Source organism: Anopheles funestus, unplaced genomic scaffold (assembly GCF_943734845.2).
Source record: "Anopheles funestus unplaced genomic scaffold, idAnoFuneDA-416_04 scaffold_31_ctg1, whole genome shotgun sequence".
In the NCBI taxonomy this organism is placed as follows: Eukaryota; Metazoa; Arthropoda; class Insecta; order Diptera; family Culicidae; genus Anopheles; species Anopheles funestus.
The window spans coordinates 64,899-91,031 of record NW_026045360.1 but is presented as its reverse complement, the minus strand read 5'-3'; the positions used below and the strand labels follow the sequence as shown (position 1 = coordinate 91,031).

Sequence of the window (26,133 nt, the reverse complement as noted above, 5' to 3'; positions counted from 1 at the left end):
AGGTGTCTTGGCTAAGGTGTCTTGGCTAAGGTGTCTTGGCTAATGTGTCTCGTCTAAAGTGTCTTGGCTAAGGTGTCTTGGCTAAGGTGTCTTGGCTAATGTGTCTCGTCTAAAGTGTCTTGGCTAAGGTGTCTTGGCTAAGGTGTCTTGGCTAAGGTGTCTTGGCTAAGGTGTCTTGGCTAATGTGTCTTGGCTAAGGTGTCTTGGCTAAGGTGTCTTGGCTAAGGTGTCTTGGCTAAGGTGTCTTGGCTAAGGTGTCTCGGCTAATGTGTCTCGGCTAAGGTGTCTTGGCTAAAATGTCTTGGCTAATGTGTCTCGTCTAAAGTGTCTTGGCTAAGGTGTCTTGGCTAAGGTGTCTTGGCTAATGTGTCTCGTCTAAAGTGTCTTGGCTAAGGTGTCTTGGCTAAGGTGTCTTGGCTAATGTGTCTTGGCTAAGGTGTCTTGGCTAATGTGTCTTGGCTAATGTGTCTCGGCTAATGTGTCTTGGCTAAAGTGTCTTGGCTAATGTGTCTTGGCTAAGGTGTCTTGGCTAAGGTGTCTTGGCTAAGGTGTCTTGGCTAATGTGTCTCGGCTAAAGTGTCTTGGCTAAGGTGTCTTGGCTAAGGTGTCTTGGCTAAGGTGTCTTGGCTAATGTGTCTCGGCTAAGGTGTCTTGGCTAATGTGTCTTGGCTAAGGTGTCTTGGCTAAGGTGTCTTGGCTAATGTGTCTTGGCTAATGTGTATTGGCTAAAGTGTCTTGGCTAATGTGTCTTGGCTAAGGTGTCTTGGCTAAGGTGTCTTGGCTAATGTGTCTCGGCTAAAGTGTCTTGGCTAATGTGTCTCGTCTAAAGTGTCTTGGCTAAGGTGTCTTGGCTAAGGTGTCTTGGCTAATGTGTCTCGTCTAAAGTGTCTTGGCTAAGGTGTCTTGGCTAAGGTGTCTTGGCTAATGTGTCTTGGCTAAGGTGTCTTGGCTAAGGTGTCTTGGCTAAAGTGTCTTGGCTAATGTGTCTTGGCTAAGGTGTCTTGGCTAAGGTGTCTTGGCTAATGTGTCTCGGCTAAAGTGTCTTGGCTAATGTGTCTCGTCTAAAGTGTCTTGGCTAAGGTGTCTTGGCTAAGGTGTCTTGGCTAATGTGTCTCGTCTAAAGTGTCTTGGCTAATGTGTATTGGCTAAAGTGTCTTGGCTAATGTGTCTTGGCTAAGGTGTCTTGGCTAAGGTGTCTTGGCTAATGTGTCTCGGCTAAAGTGTCTTGGCTAATGTGTCTCGTCTAAAGTGTCTTGGCTAAGGTGTCTTGGCTAAGGTGTCTTGGCTAATGTGTCTCGTCTAAAGTGTCTTGGCTAAGGTGTCTTGGCTAAGGTGTCTTGGCTAAGGTGTCTTGGCTAAGGTGTCTTGGCTAATGTGTCTTGGCTAAGGTGTCTTGGCTAAGGTGTCTTGGCTAAGGTGTCTTGGGTAAGGTGTCTTGGCTAAGGTGTCTCGGCTAATGTGTCTCGGCTAAGGTGTCTTGGCTAAAATGTCTTGGCTAATGTGTCTCGTCTAAAGTGTCTTGGCTAAGGTGTCTTGGCTAAGGTGTCTTGGCTAAGGTGTCTTGGCTAATGTGTCTCGTCTAAAGTGTCTTGGCTAAGGTGTCTTGGCTAAGGTGTCTTGGCTAATGTGTCTCGTCTAAAGTGTCTTGGCTAAGGTGTCTTGGCTAAGGTGTCTTGGCTAATGTGTCTCGTCTAAAGTGTCTTGGCTAAGGTGTCTTGGCTAAGGTGTCTTGGCTAAGGTGTCTTGGCTAAGGTGTCTTGGCTAAGGTGTCTTGGCTAAGGTGTCTCGGCTAATGTGTCTCGGCTAAGGTGTCTTGGCTAAAATGTCTTGGCTAATGTGTCTCGGCTAATGTGCCTTGGCTAATGTGTCTTGGCTAAGGTGTCTTGGCTAAGGTGTCTTGGCTAATGTGTCTTGGCTAAGGTGTCTTGGCTAATGTGTCTTGGCTAATGTGTCTCGGCTAATGTGTCTTGGCTAAAGTGTCTTGGCTAATGTGTCTTGGCTAAGGTGTCTTGGCTAAGGTGTCTTGGCTAAGGTGTCTTGGCTAATGTGTCTCGGCTAAAGTGTCTTGGCTAAGGTGTCTTGGCTAAGGTGTCTTGGCTAAGGTGTCTTGGCTAATGTGTCTCGGCTAAGGTGTCTTGGCTAATGTGTCTTGGCTAAGGTGTCTTGGCTAAGGTGTCTTGGCTAATGTGTCTTGGCTAATGTGTATTGGCTAAAGTGTCTTGGCTAATGTGTCTTGGCTAAGGTGTCTTGGCTAAGGTGTCTTGGCTAATGTGTCTCGGCTAAAGTGTCTTGGCTAAGGTGTCTTGGCTAAGGTGTCTTGGCTAAGGTGTCTTGGCTAAGGTGTCTTGGCTAATGTGTCTCGGCTAAGGTGTCTTGGCTAATGTGTCTTGGCTAAGGTGTCTTGGCTAATGTGTCTTGGCTAAGGTGTCTTGGCTAAGGTGTCTTGGCTAATGTGTCTTGGCTAAGGTGTCTTGGCTAATGTGTCTTGGCTAATGTGTCTCGGCTAATGTGTCTTGGCTAAAGTGTCTTGGCTAATGTGTCTTGGCTAAGGTGTCTTGGCTAATGTGTCTTGGCTAAGGTGTCTTGGCTAAGGTGTCTTGGCAAATGTGTCTCGGCTAAAGTGTCTTGGCTAAGGTGTCTTGGCTAAGGTGTCTTGGCTAAGGTGTCTTGGCTAAGGTGTCTTGGCTAATGTGTCTCGGCTAAGGTGTCTTGGCTAAAGTGTCTTGGCTAATATGTCTTGGCTAAAGTGTCTTGGCTAATGTGTCTTGGCTAAGGTGTCTTGGCTAAGGTGTCTTGGCTAATGTGTCTTGACTAAGGTGTCTTGGCTAAGGTGTCTTGGCTAAGGTGTCTTGGCTAAGGTGTCTTGGCTAATGTGTCTCGGCTAAGGTGTCTTGGCTAAGGTGTCTTGGCTTAGGTGTCTTGGCTAATGTGTCTTGGCTAAGGTGTCTTGGCTAAGGTGTCTTGGCTAATGTGTCTTGGCTAAGGTGTCTTGGCTAAGGTGTCTTGGCTAAGGTGTCTTGGCTAATGTGTCCTGGCTAATGTGTCTTGGCTAATGTGTCTCGGCTAAGGTGTCTTGGCTAATGTGTCTTGGCTAAGGTGTCTTGGCTAATGTGTCTTGGCTTATGTGTCTTGGCTAATGTATCCTGACTAATGTGTCTTGGCTAATGTGTCTTGGCTAAGGTGTCTTGGCTAAGGTGTCTTGGCTAATGTGTCGTGGCTAAGGTGTCTTGGCTAAGGTGTCTTGGCTAATGTGTCTTGGCTAATGTGTCTTGGCTAAGGTGTCTTGGCTAATGTGTCTTGGCTAATGTGTCTTGGCTAAGGTGTCTTGGCTAATGTGTCTTGGCTAAGGTGTCTCGGCTAATGTGTCTTGGCTAATGTGTCTTGGCTAAGGTGTCTTGGCTAATGTGTCTTGGCTAATGTGTCTTGGCTAAGGTGTCTTGGCTAAGGTGTCTTGGCTAATGTGTCTTGGCTAAGGTGTCTTGGCTAATGTGTCTCGGCTAAGGTGTCTTGGCTAATGTGTCTTGGCTAAGGTGTCTTGGCTAAGGTGTCTTGGCTAAGGTGTCTTGGCTAAGGTGTCTTGGCTAATGTGTCTCGGCTAAGGTGTCTTGGCTAATGTGTCTTGGCTAAGGTGTCTTGGCTAAGGTGTCTTGGCTAATGTGTCTTGGCTAATGTGTCTTGGCTAAAGTGTCTTGGCTAATGTGTCTTGGCTAAGGTGTCTTGGCTAAGGTGTCTTGGCTAATGTGTCTCGGCTAAAGTGTCTTGGCTAAGGTGTCTTGGCTAAGGTGTCTTGGCTAAGGTGTCTTGGCTAAGGTGTCTTGGCTAATGTGTCTCGGCTAAGGTGTCTTGGCTAATGTGTCTTGGCTAAGGTGTCTTGGCTAATGTGTCTTGGCTAAGGTGTCTTGGCTAAGGTGTCTTGGCTAATGTGTCTTGGCTAAGGTGTCTTGGCTAATGTGTCTTGGCTAATGTGTCTCGGCTAATGTGTCTTGGCTAAAGTGTCTTGGCTAATGTGTCTTGGCTAAGGTGTCTTGGCTAATGTGTCTTGGCTAAGGTGTCTTGGCTAAGGTGTCTTGGCTAATGTGTCTCGGCTAAAGTGTCTTGGCTAAGGTGTCTTTTCTAAGGTGTCTTGGCTAAGGTGTCTTGGCTAAGGTGTCTTGGCTAATGTGTCTCGGCTAAGGTGTCTTGGCTAAAGTGTCTTGGCTAATATGTCTTGGCTAAAGTGTCTTGGCTAATGTGTCTTGGCTAAGGTGTCTTGGCTAAGGTGTCTTGGCTAATGTGTCTTGACTAAGGTGTCTTGGCTAAGGTGTCTTGGCTAAGGTGTCTTGGCTAATGTGTCTCGGCTAAGGTGTCTTGGCTAAGGTGTCTTGGCTTAGGTGTCTTGGCTAATGTGTCTTGGCTAAGGTGTCTTGGTTAAGGTGTCTTGGCTAATGTGTCTTGGCTAAGGTGTCTTGGCTAAGGTGTCTTGGCTAAGGTGTCTTGGCTAATGTGTCCTGGCTAATGTGTCTTGGCTAATGTGTCTCGGCTAAGGTGTCTTGGCTAATGTGTCTTGGCTAAGGTGTCTTGGCTAATGTGTCTTGGCTTATGTGTCTTGGCTAATGTATCCTGACTAATGTGTCTTGGCTAATGTGTCTTGGCTAAGGTGTCTTGGCTAAGGTGTCTTGGCTAATGTGTCGTGGCTAAGGTGTCTTGGCTAAGGTGTCTTGGCTAATGTGTCTTGGCTAATGTGTCTTGGCTAAGGTGTCTTGGCTAATGTGTCTTGGCTAATGTGTCTTGGCTAAGGTGTCTTGGCTAATGTGTCTTGGCTAATGTGTCTTGGCTAAGGTGTCTCGGCTAATGTGTCTTGGCTAATGTGTCTTGGCTAAGGTGTCTTGGCTAATGTGTCTTGGCTAAGGTGTCTTGGCTAAGGTGTCTTGGCTAATGTGTCTTGGCTAAGGTGTCTTGGCTAATGTGTCTTGGCTAATGTGTCTTGGCTAATGTGTCTTGGCTAAAGTGTCTTGGCTAAGGTGTCTTGGCTAAGGTGTCTTGGCTAATGTGTCTTGGCTAAGGTGTCTTGGCTAATGTGTCTCGGCTAATGTGTCCTGGCTAAGGTGTCTTGGCTAAGGTGTCTTGGCTAAGGTGTCTTGGCTAAGGTGTCTTGGCTAATGTGTCTCGGCAAAGGTGTCTTGGCTAAAGTGTCTTGGCTAATGTGTCTCGGCTTAGGTGTCTTGGCTAATGTGTCTTGGCTAAGGTGTCTTTTCTTATGTGTCTTGGCTAATGTGTCTCGGCTTAGGTGTCTTGGCTAAAGTGTCTTGGCTAATGTGTCTCGGCTAAGGTGTCTTGGCTAATGTGTCTTGGCTAAGGTGTCTTGGCTAAGGTGTCTTGGCTAATGTGTCTCGGCTAAGGTGTCTTGGCTAATGTGTCTTGGCTAAGGTGTCTTGGCTAATGTGTCTTGGCTAATGTGTCTTGGCTAAGGTGTCTTGGCTAAGGTGTCTTGGCTAAGGTGTCTTGGCTAATGTGTCTTGGCTAAGGTGTCTTGGCTAATGTGTCTTGGCTAAGGTGTCTTGACTAAGGTGTCTTGGCTAAGGTGTCTTGGCTAATGTGTCTCGGCTAAGGTGTCTTTGCTAATGTGTCTTGGCTAAGGTTTCTTGGCTAATGTGTCTTGGCTAATGTGTCTTGGCTAAGGTGTCTTGGCTAAGGTGTCTTGGCTAATGTGTCTTGGCTAAGGTGTCTTGGCTAATGTGTCTTGGCTAATGTGTCTTGGCTAAGGTGTCTTGGCTAAGGTGTCTTGGCTTAGGTGTCTTGGCTAATGTGTCTCGGCTAAGGTGTCTTGGCTAAGGTGTCTTGGCTAAGGTGTCTTGGCTAATGTGTCTTGGCTAATGTGTCTTGGCTAATGCGTCTTGGCTAAGGTGTCTTGGCTAATGTGTCTTGGCTAAGGTGTCTTGGCTAAAGTGTCTTGGCTAAGGTGTCTTGGCTAATGTGTCTTGGCTAAGGTGTCTTGGCTAATGTGTCTTGGCTAAAGTGTCTTGGCTAATGTGTCTTGGCTAAGGTGTCTTGGCTAAGGTGTCTTGGCTAAGGTGTCTTGGCTAATGTGTCTCGGCTAAAGTGTCTTGGCTAAGGTGTCTTGGCTAAGGTGTCTTGGCTAAGGTGTCTTGGCTAAGGTGTCTTGGCTAATGTGTCTCGGCTAAGGTGTCTTGGCTTATGTGTCTTGGCTAAGGTGTCTTGGCTAATGTGTCTTGGCTAAGGTGTCTTGGCTAAGGTGTCTTGGCTAATGTGTCTTGGCTAAGGTGTCTTGGCTAATGTGTCTTGGCTAATGTGTCTCGGCTAATGTGTCTTGGCTAAGGTGTCTTGGCTAATGTGTCTTGGCTAAGGTGTCTTGGCTAATGTGTCTTGGCTAAGGTATCTTGGCTAAGGTGTCTTGGCTAATGTGTCTCGTCTAAAGTGTCTTGGCTAAGGTGTCTTGGCTAAGGTGTCTTGGCTAATGTGTCTCGGCTAAGGTATCTTGGCTAAAATGTCTTGGCTAATGTGTCTCGGCTAATGTGCCTTGGCTAATGTGTCTTGGCTAAGGTGTCTTGGCTAAGGTGTCTTGGCTAAGGTGTCTTGGCTAAGGTGTCTTGGCTAATGTGTCTTAGCTAATGTGTCTTGGCTAAGGTGTCTTGGCTTAGGTGTCTTGGCTAATGTGTCTCGGCTAAGGTGTCTCGGCTAAGGTGTCTTGGCTAAGGTGTCTTGGCTAATGTGTCTTGGCTAATGTGTCTTGGCTAATGCGTCTTGGCTAAGGTGTCTTGGCTAATGTGTCTTGGCAAAGGTGTCTTGGCTAAAGTGTCTTGGCTAAGGTGTCTTGGCTAATGTGTCTTGGCTAATGTGTCTTGGCTAATTTGTCTTGGCTAAAGTGTCTTGGCTAATGTGTCTTGGCTAAGGTGTCTTGGCTAAGGTGTCTTGGCTAAGGTGTCTTGGCTAATGTGTCTCGGCTAAAGTGTCTTGGCTAAGGTGTCTTGGCTAAGGTGTCTTGGCTAAGGTGTCTTGGCTAAGGTGTCTTGGCTAAGGTGTCTTGGCTAATGTGTCTCGGCTAAGGTGTCTTGGCTTATGTGTCTTGGCTAAGGTGTCTTGGCTAATGTGTCTTGGCTAAGGTGTCTTGGCTAAGGTGTCTTGGCTAATGTGTCTTGGCTAAGGTGTCTTGGCTAATGTGTCTTGGCTAATGTGTCTCGGCTAATGTGTCTTGGCTAATGTGTCTTGGCTAAGGTGTCTTGGCTAATGTGTCTTGGCTAAGGTGTCTTGGCTAATGTGTCTTGGCTAAGGTTTCTTGGCTAATGTGTCTTGGCTAATGTGTCTTGGCTAAGGTGTCTTCGCTAAGGTGTCTTGGCTAAGGTGTCTTGGCTAATGTGTCTCGGCTAAGGTGTCTTGGCTTATGTGTCTTGGCTAAGGTGTCTTGGCTAATGTGTCTTGGCTAAGGTGTCTTGGCTAAGGTGTCTTGGCTAATGTGTCTTGGCTAATGTGTCTTGGCTAAGGTGTCTTGGCTAATGTGTCTTGGCTAAGGTGTCCTGGCTAAGGTGTCTTGGCTAAGGTGTCTTGGCTAATGTGTCTCGGCTAAGGTGTCTTGGCTAATGTGTCTTGGCTAAGGTTTCTTGGCTAATGTGTCTTGGCTAATGTGTCTTGGCTAAGGTGTCTTCGCTAAGGTGTCTTGGCTAAGGTGTCTTGGCTAATGTGTCTTGGCTAAGGTGTCTTGGCTAATGTGTCTTGGCTAATGTGTCTTGGCTAAGGTGTCTTGGCTAAGGTGTCTTGGCTTAGGTGTCTTGGCTAATGTGTCATGGCTAATGTGTCTTGGCTAATGTGTCTTGGCTAAAGTGTCTTGGCTAATGTGTCTTGGCTAAGGTGTCTTGGCTAAGGTGTCTTGGCTAAGGTGTCTTGGCTAATGTGTCTCGGCTAAAGTGTCTTGGCTAAGGTGTCTTGGCTAAGGTGTCTTGGCTAAGGTGTCTTGGCTAAGGTGTCTTGGCTAATGTGTCTCGGCTAAGGTGTCTTGGCTTATGTGTCTTGGCTAAGGTTTCTTGGCTAATGTGTCTTGGCTAATGTGTCTTGGCTAAGGTGTCTTCGCTAAGGTGTCTTGGCTAAGGTGTCTTGGCTAATGTGTCTCGGCTTAGGTGTCTTGTCTAATGTGTCTTGGCTAAGGTGTCTTTTCTTATGTGTCTTGGCTAATGTGTCTCGGCTTAGGTGTCTTGGCTAAAGTGTCTTGGCTAATGTGTCTCGGCTAAGGTGTCTTGGCTAAGGTGTCTTGGCTAAGGTGTCTTGGCTAAGGTGTCTTGGCTAAGGTGTCTTGGCTAATGTGTCTCGGCTAAGGTGTCTTGGCTAATGTGTCTTGGCTAAGGTGTCTTGGCTAATGTGTCTTGGCTAATGTGTCTTGGCTAAGGTGTCTTGGCTAAGGTGTCTTGGCTAAGGTGTCTTGGCTAATGTGTCTTGGCTAAGGTGTCTTGGCTAATGTGTCTTGGCTAAGGTGTTTTGGCTAAGGTGTCTTGGCTAAGGTGTCTTGGCTAATGTGTCTCGGCTAAGGTGTCTTTGCTAATGTGTCTTGGCTAAGGTTTCTTGGCTAATGTGTCTTGGCTAATGTGTCTTGGCTAAGGTGTCTTGGCTAAGGTGTCTTGGCTAATGTGTCTTGGCTAAGGTGTCTTGGCTAATGTGTCTTGGCTAAGGTGTCTTGGCTTATGTGTCTTGGCTTAGGTGTCTTGGCTAATGTGTCTCGGCTAAGGTGTCTTGGCTAAGGTGTCTTGGCTAAGGTGTCTTGGCTAATGTGTCTTGGCTAATGTGTCTTGGCTAATGCGTCTTGGCTAAGGTGTCTTGGCTAATGTGTCTTGGCTAAGGTGTCTTGGCTAAAGTGTCTTGGCTAAGGTGTCTTGGCTAATGTGTCTTGGCTAAGGTGTCTTGGCTAATGTGTCTTGGCTAAAGTGTCTTGGCTAATGTGTCTTGGCTAAGGTGTCTTGGCTAAGGTGTCTTGGCTAAGATGTCTTGGCTAATGTGTCTCGGCTAAAGTGTCTTGGCTAAGGTGTCTTGGCTAAGGTGTCTTGGCTAAGGTGTCTTGGCTAAGGTGTCTTGGCTAATGTGTCTCGGCTAAGGTGTCTTGGCTTATGTGTCTTGGCTAAGGTGTCTTGGCTAATGTGTCTTGGCTAAGGTGTCTTGGCTAAGGTGTCTTGGCTAATGTGTCTTGGCTAATGTGTCTTGGCTAAGGTGTCTTGGCTAAGGTGTCTTGGCTAAGGTGTCTTGGCTAATGTGTCTTGGCTAAGGTGTCTTGGCTAATGTGTCTTGGCTAATGTGTCTTGGCTAATGCGTCTTGGCTAATGTGTCTTGGCTAATGTGTCTTGGCTAAGGTGTCTTGGCTAAGGTGTCTTGGCTAAGGTGTCTTGGCTAATGTGTCTTGGCTAAGGTGTCTTGGCTAATGTGTCTTGGCTAAGGTGTTTTGGCTAAGGTGTCTTGGCTAAGGTGTCTTGGCTAATGTGTCTCGGCTAAGGTGTCTTTGCTAATGTGTCTTGGCTAAGGTTTCTTGGCTAATGTGTCTTGGCTAATGTGTCTTGGCTAAGGTGTCTTGGCTAAGGTGTCTTGGCTAATGTGTCTTGGCTAAGGTGTCTTGGCTAATGTGTCTTGGCTAATGTGTCTTGGCTAAGGTGTCTTGGCTTATGTGTCTTGGCTTAGGTGTCTTGGCTAATGTGTCTCGGCTAAGGTGTCTTGGCTAAGGTGTCTTGGCTAAGGTGTCTTGGCTAATGTGTCTTGGCTAATGTGTCTTGGCTAATGCGTCTTGGCTAAGGTGTCTTGGCTAATGTGTCTTGGCTAAGGTGTCTTGGCTAAAGTGTCTTGGCTAAGGTGTCTTGGCTAATGTGTCTTGGCTAATGTGTCTCGGCTAATGTGTCTTGGCTAAGGTGTCTTGGCTAATGTGTCTTGGCTAAGGTGTCTTGGCTAATGTGTCTTGGCTAAGGTATCTTGGCTAAGGTGTCTTGGCTAATGTGTCTCGTCTAAAGTGTCTTGGCTAAGGTGTCTTGGCTAAGGTGTCTTGGCTAATGTGTCTCGGCTAAGGTGTCTTGGCTAAAATGTCTTGGCTAATGTGTCTCGGCTAATGTGCCTTGGCTAATGTGTCTTGGCTAAGGTGTCTTGGCTAAGGTGTCTTGGCTAATGTGTCTTGGCTAAGGTGTCTTGGCTAATGTGTCTTGGCTAATGTGTCTTGGCTAAGGTGTCTTGGCTTAGGTGTCTTGGCTAATGTGTCTCGGCTAAGGTGTCTCGGCTAAGGTGTCTTGGCTAAGGTGTCTTGGCTAATGTGTCTTGGCTAATGTGTCTTGGCTAATGCGTCTTGGCTAAGGTGTCTTGGCTAATGTGTCTTGGCAAAGGTGTCTTGGCTAAAGTGTCTTGGCTAAGGTGTCTTGGCTAATGTGTCTTGGCTAATGTGTCTTGGCTAATTTGTCTTGGCTAAAGTGTCTTGGCTAATGTGTCTTGGCTAAGGTGTCTTGGCTAAGGTGTCTTGGCTAAGGTGTCTTGGCTAATGTGTCTCGGCTAAAGTGTCTTGGCTAAGGTGTCTTGGCTAAGGTGTCTTGGCTAAGGTGTCTTGGCTAAGGTGTCTTGGCTAATGTGTCTCGGCTAAGGTGTCTTGGCTTATGTGTCTTGGCTAAGGTGTCTTGGCTAATGTGTCTTGGCTAAGGTGTCTTGGCTAAGGTGTCTTGGCTAATGTGTCTTGGCTAAGGTGTCTTGGCTAATGTGTCTTGGCTAATGTGTCTTGGCTAAGGTGTCTTGGCTAAGGTGTCTTGGCTAAGGTGTCTTGGCTAATGTGTCTTGGCTAAGGTGTCTTGGCTAATGTGTCTTGGCTAAGGTGTCCTGGCTAAGGTGTCTTGGCTAAGGTGTCTTGGCTAAGGTGTCTCGGCTAAGGTGTCTTGGCTAATGTGTCTTGGCTAAGGTTTCTTGGCTAATGTGTCTTGGCTAATGTGTCTTGGCTAAGGTGTCTTCGCTAAGGTGTCTTGGCTAAGGTGTCTTGGCTAATGTGTCTTGGCTAAGGTGTCTTGGCTAATGTGTCTTGGCTAATGTGTCTTGGCTAAGGTGTCTTGGCTAAGGTGTCTTGGCTTAGGTGTCTTGGCTAATGTGTCTTGGCTAATGTGTCTTGGCTAATGTGTCTTGGCTAAAGTGTCTTGGCTAATGTGTCTTGGCTAAGGTGTCTTGGCTAAGGTGTCTTGGCTAAGGTGTCTTGGCTAATGTGTCTCGGCTAAAGTGTCTTGGCTAAGGTGTCTTGGCTAAGGTGTCTTGGCTAAGGTGTCTTGGCTAAGGTGTCTTGGCTAATGTGTCTCGGCTAAGGTGTCTTGGCTTATGTGTCTTGGCTAAGGTGTCTTGGCTAATGTGTCTTGGCTAAGGTGTCTTGGCTAAGGTGTCTTGGCTAAGGTGTCCTGGCTAAGGTGTCTTGGCTAAGGTGTCTTGGCTAATGTGTCTTGGCTAAGGTGTCTTGGCTAAGGTGTCTTGGCTAATGTGTCTTGGCTAATGTGTCTTGGCTAATGCGTCTTGGCTAAGGTGTCTTGGCTAATGTGTCTTGGCTAAGGTGTCTTGGCTAAAGCGTCTTGGCTAAGGTGTCTTGGCTAATGTGTCTTGGATTATGTGTCTTGGCTAATGTGTCTTGGCTAAAGTGTCTTGGCTAATGTGTCTTGGCTAAGGTGTCTTGGCTAAGGTGTCTTGGCTAAGGTGTCTTGGCTAATGTGTCTCGGCTAAAGTGTCTTGGCTAAGGTGTCTTGGCTAAGGTGTCTTGGCTAAGGTGTCTTGGCTAAGGTGTCTTGGCTAATGTGTCTCGGCTAAGGTGTCTTGGTTTATGTGTCTTGGCTTATGTGTCTTGGCTAATGTGTCTTGGCTAAGGTGTCTTGGCTAAGGTGTCTTGGCTAATGTGTCTTGGCTAAGGTGTCTTGGCTAAGGTGTCTTGGCTAATGTGTCTTGGCTAAGGTGTCTTGGCTAAGGTGTCTTGGCTAATGTGTCCTGGCTAAGGTGTCTTGGCTAAGGTGTCTTGGCTAAGGTGTCTTGGCTAAGGTGTCTTGGCTAAGGTGTCTCGGCAAAGGTGTCTTGGCTAAAGTGTCTTGGCTAATGTGTCTCGGCTTAGATGTCTTGGCTAATGTGTCTTGGCTAAGGTGTCTTGGCTTATGTGTCTTGGCTAAGGTGTCTTGGCTAAGGTGTCTTGGCTAATGTGTCTCGGCTAAAGTGTCTTGGCTAAGGTGTCTTGGCTAATGTGTCTTGGCTAAGGTGTCTTGGCTAAGGTGTCTTGGCTAATGTGTCTTGGCTAATGTGTCTTGGCTAAGGTGTCTTGGCTAATGTGTCTTGGCTAAGGTGTCTTGGCTAATGTGTCTTGGCTAATGTGTCTTGGCTAATGCGTCTTGGCTAAGGTGTCTTGGCTAAGGTGTCTTGGCTAAAGTGTCTTGGCTAAGGTGTCTTGGCTAATGTGTCTTGGCTAATGTGTCTTGGCTAAGGTGTCTTGGCTAATGTGTCTTGGCTTAGGTGTCTTGGCTAAGGTGTCTTGGCTAATGTGTCTTGGCTAATGTGTCTCGGCTAATGTGTCTTGGCTAAAGTGTCTTGGCTAATGTGTCTTGGCTAAGGTGTCTTGGCTAAGGTGTCTTGGCTAAGGTGTCTTGGCTAATGTGTCTCGGCTAATGTGTCTCGGCTAAGGTGTCTTGGCTAATGTGTCTTGGCTAAGGTGTCTTGGCTAATGTGTCTTGGCTAAGGTGTCTTGGCTAAGGTGTCTTGGCTAATGTGTCTTGGCTAATGTGTCTTGGCTAAAGTGTCTTGGCTAATGTGTCTTGGCTAAGGTGTCTTGGCTAAGGTGTCTTGGCTAAGGTGTCTTGGCTAATGTGTCTCGGCTAAAGTGTCTTGGCTAAGGTGTCTTGGCTAAGGTGTCTTGGCTAATGTGTCGCGGCTAAGGTGTCTTGGCTAAGGTGTCTTGGCTAATGTGTCTTGGCTAAGGTGTCTTGGCTAAGGTGTCTTGGCTAATGTGTCTTGGCTAAGGTGTCTTGGCTAATGTGTCTTGGCTAATGTGTCTCGGCTAATGTGCCTTGGCTAAAGTGTCTCGGCTAATGTGTCTTGGCTAAGGTGTCTTGGCTAATGTGTCTTGGCTAAGGTATCTTGGCTAAGGTGTCTTGGCTAATGTGTCTCGGCTAAGGTGTCTTGGCTAAGGTGTCTTGGCTAAGGTGTCTCGGCTAAGGTGTCTTGGCTAAAATGTCTTGGCTAATGTGTCTCGGCTAAGGTGTCTTGGCTAATGTGTCTTGGCTAAGGTGTCTTGGCTAATGTGTCTTGGCTAAGGTGTCTTGGCTAAGGTGTCTTGGCTAATGTGTCTTGGCTAATGTGTCTTCTCTAAAGTGTCTTGGCTAAGGTGTCTTGGCTAAGGTGTCTTGGCTAATGTGTCTCGGCTAAAGTGTCTTGGCTAAGGTGTCTTGGCTAAGGTGTCTTGGCTAAGGTGTCTTGGCTAATGTGTCGCGGCTAAGGTGTCTTGGCTAAGGTGTCTTGGCTAATGTGTCTTGGCTAAGGTGTCTTGGCTAAGGTGTCTTGGCTAATGTGTCTTGGCTAAGGTGTCTTGGCTAATGTGTCTTGGCTAATGTGTCTCGGCTAATGTGTCTTGGCTAAAGTGTCTCGGCTAATGTGTCTTGGCTAAGGTGTCTTGGCTAATGTGTCTTGGCTAAGGTATCTTATCTAAGGTGTCTTGGCTAATGTGTCTCGGCTAAAGTGTCTTGGCTAAGGTGTCTTGGCTAAGGTGCCTCGGCTAAGGTGTCTTGGCTAAAATGTCTTGGCTAATGTGTCTCGGCTAAGGTGTCTTGGCTAATGTGTCTTGGCTAAGGTGTCTTGGCTAAGGTGTCTTGGCTAATGTGTCTTGGCTAATGTGTCTTGGCTAAGGTGTCTTGGCTAAGGTGTCTTGGCTAAGGTGTCTTGGCTAATGTGTCTTGGCTAAGGTGTCTTGGCTAAGGTGTCTTGGCTAATGTGTCTCGGTTAAGGTGTCTTGGCTAAGGTGTCTTGGCTAAGGTGTCTTGGCTAATGTGTCTTGGCTAAGGTGTCTTGGCTAAGGTGTCTTGGCTAAGGTGTCTTGGCTAATGTGTCTTGGCTAAGGTGTCTTGGCTTAGTTGTCTTGGCTAATGTGTCTCGGCTAAGGTGTCTTGGCAAATGTGTCTTTGCTAATGTGTCTTGGCTAATGTGTCTTGGCTAATGTGTCTTGGCTAAGGTGTCTTGGCTTAGTTGTCTTGGCTAATGTGTCTCGGCTAAGGTGTCTTGGCAAATGTGTCTTTGCTAATGTGTCTTGGCTAAGGTGTCTTGGCTAAGGTGTCTTGGCTAATGTGTCTTGGCTAAGGTGTCTTGGCTAAGGTGTCTTGGCTAAGGTGTCTTGGCTAAGGTGTCTTGGCTAATGTGTCTTGGCTAAGGTGTCTTGGCTAATGTGTCTTGGCTTATGTGTCTTGACTAATGTATCCTGACTAATGTGTCTTGGCTAATGTGTCTTGGCTAAGGTGTCTTGGCTAAAGTGTCTTGGCTAATGTGTCTCGGCTAAGGTGTCTTGGCTAAGGTGTCTTGGCTAAGGTGTCTTGGCTAAGGTGTCTTGGCTAATGTGTCTTGGCTAATGTGTCTTGGCTAATGTGTCGTGGCTAAGGTGTCTTGGCTAAGGTGTCTTGGCTAATGTGTCTTGGCTAATGTGTCTTGGCTAAGGTGTCTTGGCTAATGTGTCTTGGCTAATGTGTCTTGGCTAAGGTGTCTTGGCTAATGTGTCTTGGCTAAAGTGTCTTGGCTAAGGTGTCTTGGCTAATGTGTCTTGGCTAAAGTGTCTTGGCTAATGTGTCTTGGCTAAGGTGTCTTGGCTAATGTGCCTTGGCTAATGTGTCTTGGCTAATGTGTCTTGGCTAATGTGTCTTGGCTAAAGTGTCTTGGCTAATGTGTCTTGGCTAAGGTGTCTTGGCTAATGTGTCTTGGCTAAGGTGTCTTGGCTAAGGTGTCTTGGCTAATGTGTCTCGGCAAAAGTGTCTTGGCTAAGGTGTCTTGGCTAAGGTGTCTTGGCTAAGGTGTCTTGGCTAAGGTGTCTTGGCTAAGGTGTCTTGGCTAATGTGTCTCGGCTAAGGTGTCTTGGCTAAAGTGTCTTGGCTAATGTGTCTCGGCTAAGGTGTCTTGGCTAATGTGTCTCGGCTAATGTGTCTTGGCTAAGGTGTCTTGGCTAAGGTGTCTTGGCTAAGGTGTCTTGGCTAAGGTGTCTTGGCTAAGGTGTCTTGGCTAATGTGTCTTGGCTAAGGTGTCTTGGCTAAGGTGTCTTGGCTAATGTGTCTTGGCTAAGGTGTCTTGGCTAAGGTGTCTTGGCTAAGGTGTCTTGGCTAATGTGTCTCGGCTAAGTTGTCTTGGCTAATGTGTCTTGGCTAAGGTGTCTTGGCTAATGTGTCTTGGCTAAGGTGTCTTGGCTAATGTGTCTTGGCTAAGGTGTCTTGGCTAAGGTGTCTTGGCTAAGGTGTCTTGGCTAATGTGTCTTGGCTAAGGTGTCTTGGCTAAGGTGTCTTGGCTAATGTGTCTTGGCTAAGGTGTCTTGGCTAAGGTGTCTTGGCTAAGGTGTCTTGGCTAATGTGTCTTGGCTAAGGTGTCTTGGCTAATGTGTCTCGGTTAAGGTGTCTTGGCTAAGGTGTCTTGGCTAAGGTGTCTTGGCTAATGTGTCTTGGCTAATGTGTCTTGGCTAAGGTGTCTTGGCTAAGGTGTCTTGGCTAAGGTGTCTTGGCTAATGTGTCTTGGCTAAGGTGTCTTGGCTAAGGTGTCTTGGCTAATGTGTCTTGGCTAAGGTGTCTTGGCTAAGGTGTCTTGGCTAAGGTGTCTTGGCTAAGGTGTCTTGGCTAATGTGTCTCGGCTAAGTTGTCTTGGCTAATGTGTCTTGGCTAAGGTGTCTTGGCTAAGGTGTCTTGGCTAAGGTGTCTTGGCTAATGTGTCTTGGCTAAGGTGTCTTGGCTAAGGTGTCTTGGCTAAGGTGTCTTGGCTAATGTGTCTCGGCTAAGGTGTCTTGGCTAAGGTGTCTTGGCTAAGGTGTCGTGGCTAAGGTGTCTTGGCTAAGGTGTCTTGGCTAATGTGTCTTGGCTAAGGTGTCTTGGCTAATGTGTCTCGGTTAAGGTGTCTTGGCTAAGGTGTCTTGGCTAAGGTGTCTTGGCTAATGTGTCTTGGCTAATGTGTCTCGGCTAAGGTGTCTTGGCTAATGTGTCTTGGCTAAGGTGTCTTGGCTAATGTGTCTTGGCTAAGGTGTCTTGGCTAATGTGTCTTGGCTAAGGTGTCTTGGCTAAGGTGTCTTGGCTAAGGTGTCTTGGCTAATGTGTCTTGGCTAAGGTGTCTTGGCTAATGTGTCTCGGTTAAGGTGTCTTGGCTAAGGTGTCTTGGCTAAGGTGTCTTGGCTAATGTGTCTTGGCTAATGTGTCTTGGCTAAGGTGTCTTGGCTAAGGTGTCTTGGCTAATGTGTCTTGGCTAAGGTGTCTTGGCTAAGGTGTCTTGGCTAATTAGTCTCGGCTAAGGTGTCTTGGCTAAGGTGTCTTGGCTAATGTGTCTTGGCTAAGGTGTCTTGGCTAAGGTGTCTTGGCTAAGGTGTCTCGGCAAAAGTGTCTTGGCTAAGGTGTCTTGGCTAAGGTGTCTTGGCTTTGGTGTCTTGGCTAAGGTGTCTTGGCTAATGTGTCTCGGCTAAGGTGTCTTGGCTAAAGTGTCTTGGCTAATGTGTCTCGGCTAAGGTGTCTTGGCTAATGTGTCTCGGCTAATGTGTCTTGGCTAAGGTGTCTTGGCTAAGGTGTCTTGGCTAAGGTGTCTTGGCTAAGGTGTCTTGGCTAAGGTGTCTTGGCTAATGTGTCTTGGCTAAGGTGTCTTGGCTAAGGTGTCTTGGCTAATGTGTCTTGGCTAAGGTGTCTTGGCTAAGGTGTCTTGGCTAAGGTGTCTTGGCTAATGTGTCTCGGCAAAGTTGTCTTGGCTAATGTGTCTTGGCTAAGGTGTCTTGGCTAAGGTGTCTTGGCTAAGGTGTCTTGGCTAATGTGTCTTGGCTAAGGTGTCTTGGCTAAGGTGTCTTGGCTAAGGTGTCTTGGCTAATGTGTCTCGGCTAAGGTGTCTTGGCTAAGGTGTCTTGGCTAAGGTGTCTTGGCTAATGTGTCTTGGCTAAAGTGTCTTGGCTAAAGTGTCTTGGCTAAGGTGTCTTGGCTATTGTGTCTTGGCTAAGGTGTCTTGGCTAAGGTGTCTTGGCTAAGGTGTCTTGGCTAAGGTGTCTTGGCTAATGTGTCTTGGCTAATGTGTCTTGGCTAAGGTGTCTTGGCTAAGGTGTCTTGGCTAAGGTGTCTTGGCTAAGGTGTCTTGGCTAAGGTGTCTTGGCTAATGTGTCTTGGCTAAGGTGTCTTGGCTAATGTGTCTTGGCTAAGGTGTCTTGGCTAATGTGTCTTGGCTAAAGTGTCTTGGCTAAAGTGTCTTGGCTAAGGTGTCTTGGCTATTGTGTCTTGGCTAAGGTGTCTTGGCTAAGGTGTCTTGGCTAATGTGTCTCGGCTAAGGTGTCTTGGCTAATGTGTCTCGGCTAATGTGTCTTGGCTAAGGTGTCTTGGCTAAGGTGTCTTGGCTAAGGTGTCTTGGCTAAGGTGTCTTGGCTAAGGTGTCTTGGCTAATGTGTCTTGGCTAAGGTGTCTTGGCTAAGGTGTCTTGGCTAAGGTGTCTTGGCTAATGTGTCTTGGCTAAGGTGTCTTGGCTAAGGTGTCTTGGCTAAGGTGTCTTGGCTAATGTGTCTCGGCTAAGTTGTCTTGGCTAATGTGTCTTGGCTAAGGTGTCTTGGCTAATGTGTCTTGGCTAAGGTGTCTTGGCTAATGTGTCTTGGCTAAGGTGTCTTGGCTAAGGTGTCTTGGCTAAGGTGTCTTGGCTAATGTGTCTTGGCTAAGGTGTCTTGGCTAAGGTGTCTTGGCTAAGGTGTCTTGGCTAAGGTGTCTAGGCTAAGGTGTCTTGGCTAATGTGTCTTGGCTAATGTGTCTTGGCTAATGTGTCTCGGCTAAGGTGTCTTGGCTAAGGTGTCTTGGCTAAGGTGTCTTGGCTATTGTGTCTCGGCTAAGGTGTCTTGGCTAATGTGTCTTGGCTAAAGTGTCTTGGCTAAAGTGTCTTGGCTAAGGTGTCTTGGCTATTGTGTCTTGGCTAAGGTGTCTTGGCTAAGGTGTCTTGGCTAAGGTGTCTTGGCTAAGGTGTCTTGGCTAATGTGTCTTGGCTAATGTGTCTTGGCTAAGGTGTCTTGGCTAAGGTGTCTTGGCTAAGGTGTCTTGGCTAAGGTGTCTTGGCTAATGTGTCTCGGCTAAAGTGTCTTGGCTAAGGTGTCTTGGCTAAGGTGTCTTGGCTAAGGTGTCTTGGCTAAGGTGTCTTGGCTAAGGTGTCTTGGCTAATGTGTCTCGGCTAAGGTGTCTTGGCTAATGTGTCTTGGCTAAGGTGTCTTGGCTAAGGTGTCTTGGCTAATGTGTCTCGGCTAAGTTGTCTTGGCTAATGTGTCTTGGCTAAGGTGTCTTGGCTAATGTGTCTTGGCTAAGGTGTCTTGGCTAAGGTGTCTTGGCTAAGGTGTCTTGGCTAAGGTGTCTTGGCTAATGTGTCTTGGCTAATGTGTCTTGGCTAATGTGTCTTGGCTAAGGTGTCTTGGCTAAGGTGTCTTGGCTAAGGTGTCTTGGCTAAGGTGTCTTGGCTAAGGTGTCTTGGCTAAGGTGTCTTGGCTAAGGTGTCTTGGCTAATGTGTCTTGGCTAATGTGTCTTGGCTAATGTGTCTTGGCTAAGGTGTCTTGGCTAAGGTGTCTTGGCTAAGGTGTCTTGGCTAAGGTGTCTTGGCTAATGTGTCTTGGCTAATGTGTCTTGGCTAATGTGTCTTGGCTAAGGTGTCTTGGCTAAGGTGTCTTGGCTAATGTGTCTCGGCTAATGTGTCTTGGCTAATGTGTCTTGGCTAAGGTGTCTTGGCTAAGGTGTCTTGGCTAATGTGTCTTGGCTAAGGTGTCTCGGCTAATGTGTCTTGGCTAATGTGTCTTGGCTAATGTGTCTTGGCTAAGGTGTCTTGGCTAATGTGTCTCGGCTAATGTGTCTTGGCTAAGGTGTCTTGGCTAAGGTGTCTTGGCTAAGGTGTCTTGGCTAAGGTGTCTTGGCTAATGTGTCTTGGCTAAGGTGTCTTGGCTAAAGTGTCTTGGCTAATGTGTCTCGGCTAAGGTGTCTTGGCTAATGTGTCTCGGCTAAGGTGTCTTGGCTAAAGTGTCTTGGCTAATGTGTCTCGGCTAAGGTGTCTTGGCTAAGGTGTCTTGGCTAAGGTGTCTTGGCTAAGGTGTCTTGGCTAAGGTGTCTTGGCTAATGTATCTCGGCTAAGGTGTCTTGGCTAATGTGTCTTGGCTAAGGTGTCTTGGCTAAGGTGTCTTGGCTAATGTGTCTTGGCTAAGGTGTCTTGGCTAAGGTGTCTTGGCTAAGGTGTCTTGGCTAAGGTGTCTTGGCTAATGTGTCTCGGCTAATGTGTCTTGGCTAATGTGTCTCGGCTAAGGTGTCTTGGCTAAGGTGTCTTGGCTAAGGTGTCTTGGCTAAGGTGTCTTGGCTAAGGTGTCTTGGCTAATGTATCTCGGCTAAGGTGTCTTGGCTAATGTGTCTTGGCTAAGGTGTCTTGGCTAAGGTGTCTTGGCTAATGTGTCTTGGCTAAGGTGTCTTGGCTAAGGTGTCTTGGCTAAGGTGTCTTGGCTAAGGTGTCTTGGCTAATGTGTCTCGGCTAATGTGTCTTGGCTAATGTGTCTTGGCTAAGGTGTCTTGGCTAAGGTGTCTTGGCTAAGGTGTCTTGGCTAAGGTGTCTTGGCTAATGTGTCTCGGCTTAGGTGTCTCGGCTAATGTGTCTTGGCTAAGGTGTCTTGGCTAAGGTGTCTTGGCTAATGTGTCTTGGCTAAGGTGTCTTGGCTAAGGTGTCTTGGCTAAGGTGTCTTGGCTAATGTGTCTTGGCTAATGTGTCTTGGCTAAGGTGTCTTGGCTAATGTGTCTTGACTAATGTGTCTTGGCTAAAGTGTCTTGGCTAATGTGTCTCGGCTAAGGTGTCTTGGCTAATGTGTCTCGGCTAAGGTGTCTTGGCTAAAGTGTCTTGGCTAATGTGTCTCGGCTAAGGTGTCTTGGCTAAGGTGTCTTGGCTAAGGTGTCTTGGCTAAGGTGTCTTGGCTAAGGTGTCTTGGCTAAGGTGTCTTGGCTAATGTATCTCGGCTAAGGTGTCTTGGCTAATGTGTCTTGGCTAAGGTGTCTTGGCTAAGGTGTCTTGGCTAAGGTGTCTTGGCTAATGTGTCTTGGCTAATGTGTCTTGGCTAATGTGTCTCGGCTAATGTGTCTTGGCTAATGTGTCTTGGCTAAGGTGTCTTGGCTAAGGTGTCTTGGCTAAGGTGTCTTGGCTAAGGTGTCTTGGCTAATGTGTCTCGGCTAAGGTGTCTCGGCTAATGTGTCTTGGCTAATGTGTCTTGGCTAATGTGTCTTGGCTAATGTGTCTTGGCTAAGGTGTCTTGGCTAAGGTGTCTTGGCTAAGGTGTCTTGGCTAATGTGTCTTGGCTAATGTGTCTTGGCTAAGGTGTCTTGGCTAATGTGTCTTGTTTAATGTGTCTTGGCTAAGGTGTCTTGGCTAAGGTGTCTTGGCTAAGGTGTCTTGGCTAAGGTGTCTTGGCTAAGGTGTCTTGGCTAATGTGTCTCGGCTAAGGTGTCTTGGCTAATGTGTCTTGGCTAATGTGTCTTGGCTAATGTGTCTTGGCTAATGTGTCTTGGCTAAGGTGTCTTGGCTAAGGTGTCTTGGCTAAGGTGTCTTGGCTTATGTGTCTCGGCTAATGTGTCTTGGCTAAGGTGTCTTGGCTAAGGTGTCTTGGCTAATGTGTCTTGGCTAAGGTGTCTCGGCTAAGGTGTCTTGGCTAATGTGTCTCGGCTAAAGTGTCTTGGCTAAGGTGTCTTGGTTAAGGTGTCTTGGCTAAGGTGTCTTGGCTAAGGTGTCTTGGCTAAGGTGTCTTGGCTAATGTGTCTCGGCTAAGGTGTCTTGGCTAAGGTGTCTTGGCTAAGGTGTCTTGGCTAAGGTGTCTTGGCTAAGGTGTCTTGGCTAATGTGTCTCGGCTAAGGTGTCTTGGCTAATGTGTCTTGGCTAATGTGTCTCGGCCAACCTAAGGTGTCTTGGCTAATGTGTCTTGGCTAAGGTGTCTTGGCTAAGGTGTCTTGGCTAAGGTGTCTTGGCTAAGGTGTCTTGGCTAAGGTGTCTTGGCTATTGTGTCTCGGCTAAGGTGTCTTGGCTAATGTGTCTTGGCTAAAGTGTCTTGGCTAAAGTGTCTTGACTAAGGTGTCTTGGCTAATGTGTCTCGGCTAAGGTGTCTTGGCTATTGTGTCTTGGCTAACGTGTCTTGGCTAAGGTGTCTTGGCTAAGGTGTCTTGGCTAATATGTCTTGGCTAATGTGTCTTGGCTAAGGTGTCTTGGCTAATGTGTCTTGGCTAAGGTGTCTTGGCTAAGGTGTCTTGGCTAAGGTGTCTTGGCTAAGGTGTCTTGGCTAATGTGTCTTGGCTAAGGTGTCTTGGCTAATGTGTCTTGGCTAAGGTGTCTTGGCTAATGTGTCTTGGCTAATGTGTCTTGGCTAATGTGTCTTGGCTAATGTGTCTTGGCTAATGTGTCTTGGCTAAGGTGTCTTGGCTAAGGTGTCTTGGCTAATGTGTCTCGGCTAATGTGTCTTGGCTAATGTGTCTTGGCTAAGGTGTCTTGGCTAAGGTGTCTTGGCTAAGGTGTCTTGGCTAATGTGTCTTGGCTAATGTGTCTTGGCTAATGTGTCTTGTTTAATGTGTCTTGGCTAAGGTGTCTCGGCTAATGTGTCCTGGCTAATGTGTCTTGGCTAAGGTGTCTTGGCTAATGTGTCTTGGCTAATGTGTCTTGGCTAATGTGTCTTGGCTAATGTGTCTTGGCTAATGTGTCTTGGCTAAGGTGTCTTGGCTAATGTGTCTTGGCTAAGGTGTCTTGGCTAAGGTGTCTTGGCAAATGTGTCTTGGCTAAGGTGTCTTGGCTAAGGTGTCTTGGCTAAGGTGTCTTGGCTAAGGTGTCTTGGCTAAGGTGTCTTGGCTAATGTGTCTCGGCTAAGGTGTCTTGGCTAATGTGTCTTGGCTAAGGTGTCTTGGCTAATGTGTCTTGGCTAAGGTGTCTCGGCTAATGTGTCTTGGCTAATGTGTCTTGGCTAAGGTGTCTTGGCTAATGTGTCTCGGCTAATGTGTCTTGGCTAATGTGTCTTGGCTAAGGTGTCTTGGCTAAGGTGTCTTGGCTAAGGTGTCTTGGCTAATGTGTCTTGGCTAATGTGTCTTGGCTAATGTGTCTTGTTTAATGTGTCTTGGCTAATGTGTCTTGGCTAAGGTGTCTTGGCTAATGTGTCTCGGCTAAGGTGTCTTGGCTAATGTGTCTTGGCTAATATGTCTTGGCTAATGTGTCTTGGCTAAGGTGTCTTGGCTAATGTGTCTTGGCTAAGGTGTCTTGGCTAAGGTGTCTTGGCTAAGGTGTCTTGGCTAATGTGTCTTGGCTAATGTGTCTTGGCTAATGTGTCTTGGCTAATGTGTCTTGGCTAAGGTGTCTTGGCTAAGGTGTCTTGGCTAAGGTGTCTTGGCTAATGTGTCTTGGCTAATGTGTCTTGGCTAAGGTGTCTTGGCTAATGTGTCTTGTTTAATGTGTCTTGGCTAAGGTGTCTCGGCTAATGTGTCCTGGCTAATGTGTCTTGGCTAAGGTGTCTTGGCTTATGTGTCTTGGCTAATGTGTCTTGGCTAATGTGTCTTGGCTAATGTGTCTTGGCTAATGTGTCTTGGCTAAGGTGTCTTGGCTAATGTGTCTTGGCTAAGGTGTCTTGGCTAAGGTGTCTTGGCAAATGTGTCTTGGCTAAGGTGTCTTGGCTAAGGTGTCTTGGCTAAGGTGTCTTGGCTAAGGTGTCTTGGCTAAGGTGTCTTGGCTAATGTGTCTCGGCTAAGGTGTCTTGGCTAATGTGTCTTGGCTAAGGTGTCTTGGCTAATGTGTCTTGGCTAATGTGTCTTGGCTAAGGTGTCTTGGCTAAGGTGTCTTGGCTAAGGTGTCTTGGCTTATGTGTCTCGGCTAATGTGTCTTGGCTAATGTGTCTTGGCTAAGGTGTCTTGGCTAAGGTGTCTTGGCTAATGTGTCTTGGCTAAGGTGTCTCGGCTAATGTGTCTTGGCTAATGTGTCTTGGCTAAGGTGTCTTGGCTAATGTGTCTCGGCTAATGTGTCTTGGCTACTGTGTCTTGGCTAAGGTGTCTTGGCTAAGGTGTCTTGGCTAAGGTGTCTTGGCTAAGGTGTCTTGGCTAATGTGTCTCGGCTAAGGTGTCTCGGCTAATGTGTCTTGGCTAATGTGTCTTGGCTAAGGTGTCTTGGCTAATGTATCTCGGCTAATGTGTCTTGGCTAATGTGTCTTGGCTAAAGTGTCTTGGCTAATGTGTCTCGGCTAAGGTGTCTTGGCTAATGTGTCTCGGCTAAGGTGTCTTGGCTAATGTGTCTTGGCTAATGTGTCTCGGCTAAGGTGTCTTGGCTAATGTGTCTTGGCTAAGGTGTCTTGGCTAAGGTGTCTTGGCTAATGTGTCTTGGCTAATGTGTCTTGGCTAATGTGTCTTGGCTAAGGTGTCTTGGCTAAGGTGTCTTGGCTAAGGTGTCTTGGCTAATGTGTCTCGGCTAATGTGTCTTGGCTAATGTGTCTTGGCTAATGTGTCTTGGCTAAGGTGTCTTGGCTAAGGTGTCTTGGCTAAGGTGTCTTGGCTAAGGTGTCTTGGCTATTGTGTCTCGGCTAAGGTGTCTTGGCTAATGTGTCTTGGCTAAAGTGTCTTGGCTAAAGTGTCTTGGCTAAGGTGTCTTGGCTAATGTGTCTCGGCTAAGGTGTCTTGGCTATTGTGTCTTGGCTAAGGTGTCTTGGCTAAGGTGTCTTGGCTAAAGTGTCTTGGCTAAGGTGTCTTGGCTAATGTGTCTCGGCTAAGGTGTCTTGGCTATTGTGTCTTGGCTAAGGTGTCTTGGCTAAGGTGTCTTGGCTAAGGTGTCTTGGCTAATATGTCTTGGCTAATGTGTCTTGGCTAAGGTGTCTTGGCTAAGGTGTCTTGGCTAAGGTGTCTTGGCTAAGGTGTCTTGGCTAATGTGTCTCGGCTAAGGTGTCTTGGCTAAGGTGTCTTGGCTAATGTGTCTTGGCTAATGTGTCTTGGCTAAGGTGTCTTGGCTAAGGTGTCTTGGCTAAGGTGTCTTGGCTAAGGTGTCTTGGCTAAGGTGTCTCGGCTAAGGTGTCTTGGCTAATGTGTCTTGGCTAAGGTGTCTTGACTAATGTGTCTTGGCTAAGGTGTCTTGGCTAATGTGTCTTGGCTAATGTGTCTTGGCTAAGGTGTCTTGGCTAATGTGTCTCGGCTAATGTGTCTTGGCTAATGTGTCTTGGCTAAGGTGTCTTGGCTAAGGTGTCTTGGCTAATGTGTTTTGGCTAAGGTGTCTTGGCTAATGTGTCTTGGCTAATGTGTCTCGGCTAATGTGTCTTGGCTAAGGTGTCTTGGCTAAGGTGTCTTGGCTAATGTGTCTTGGCTAAGGTGTCTTGGCTAAGGTGTCTTGGCTAATGTGTCTTGGCTAAGGTGTCTCGGCTAAGGTGTCTTGGCTAATGTGTCTCGGCTAAAGTGTCTTGGCTAAGGTGTCTTGGTTAAGGTGTCTTGGCTAAGGTGTCGTGGCTAAGGTGTCTTGGCTAAGGTGTCTTGGCTAATGTGTCTTGGCTAAGGTGTCTTGACTAATGTGTCTTGGCTAAGGTGTCTTGGCTAATGTGTCTTGGCTAATGTGTCTTGGCTAAGGTGTCTTGGCTAATGTGTCTCGGCTAATGTGTCTTGGCTAATGTGTCTTGGCTAAGGTGTCTTGGCTAAGGTGTCTTGGCTAATGTGTTTTGGCTAAGGTGTCTTGGCTAATGTGTCTTGGCTAATGTGTCTCGGCTAATGTGTCTTGGCTAAGGTGTCTTGGCTAAGGTGTCTTGGCTAATGTGTCTCGGCTAATGTGTCTTGGCTAAGGTGTCTTGGCTAAGGTGTCTTGGCTAAGGTGTCTTGGCTAAGGTGTCTTGGCTAATGTGTCTTGGCTAAGGTGTCTTGGCTAAAGTGTCTTGGCTAATGTGTCTCGGCTAAGGTGTCTTGGCTAATGTGTCTCGGCTAAGGTGTCTTGGCTAAAGTGTCTTGGCTAATGTGTCTCGGCTAAGGTGTCTTGGCTAAGGTGTCTTGGCTAAGGTGTCTTGGCTAAGGTGTCTTGGCTAAGGTGTCTTGGCTAATGTATCTCGGCTAAGGTGTCTTGGCTAATGTGTCTTGGCTAAGGTGTCTTGGCTAAGGTGTCTTGGCTAATGTGTCTTGGCTAAGGTGTCTTGGCTAAGGTGTCTTGGCTAAGGTGTCTTGGCTAAGGTGTCTTGGCTAATGTTTCTCGGCTAATGTGTCTTGGCTAATGTGTCTTGGCTAATGTGTCTCGGCTAAGGTGTCTTGGCTAAGGTGTCTTGGCTAAGGTGTCTTGGCTAAGGTGTCTTGGCTAAGGTGTCTTGGCTAATGTATCTCGGCTAAGGTGTCTTGGCTAATGTGTCTTGGCTAAGGTGTCTTGGCTAAGGTGTCTTGGCTAATGTGTCTTGGCTAAGGTGTCTTGGCTAAGGTGTCTTGGCTAAGGTGTCTTGGCTAAGGTGTCTTGGCTAATGTGTCTCGGCTAATGTGTCTTGGCTAATGTGTCTTGGCTAATGTGTCTCGGCCAACCTAAGGTGTCTTGGCTAATGTGTCTTGGCTAAGGTGTCTTGGCTAAGGTGTCTTGGCTAAGGTGTCTTGGCTAAGGTGTCTTGGCTAAGGTGTCTTGGCTATTGTGTCTCGGCTAAGGTGTCTTGGCTAATGTGTCTTGGCTAAAGTGTCTTGGCTAAAGTGTCTTGACTAAGGTGTCTTGGCTAATGTGTCTCGGCTAAGGTGTCTTGGCTATTGTGTCTTGGCTAAGGTGTCTTGGCTAAGGTGTCTTGGCTAAGGTGTCTTGGCTAATATGTCTTGGCTAATGTGTCTTGGCTAAGGTGTCTTGGCTAATGTGTCTTGGCTAAGGTGTCTTGGCTAAGGTGTCTTGGCTAAGGTGTCTTGGCTAATGTGTCTTGGCTAAGGTGTCTTGGCTAATGTGTCTTGGCTAAGGTGTCTTGGCTAATGTGTCTTGGCTAATGTGTCTTGGCT

At 47.2% G+C, this 26,133-nt stretch overlaps 1 long non-coding RNA gene across 1 annotated transcript in view; it reads left to right on the top strand.

The window, feature by feature from the left end:
- The window catches only part of LOC125774567 (uncharacterized), a 29,137-nt gene extending 3,944 nt beyond the window's left edge, over positions 1-25,193 (top strand). The window contains exons 2-3 of the long non-coding RNA XR_007421050.1: positions 9,621-9,690; positions 24,102-25,193. This is a non-coding gene — a long non-coding RNA (uncharacterized LOC125774567). The remainder of the gene's footprint in view (positions 1-9,620; positions 9,691-24,101) is intronic.
- Positions 25,194-26,133: the final 940 nt, after the last annotated feature.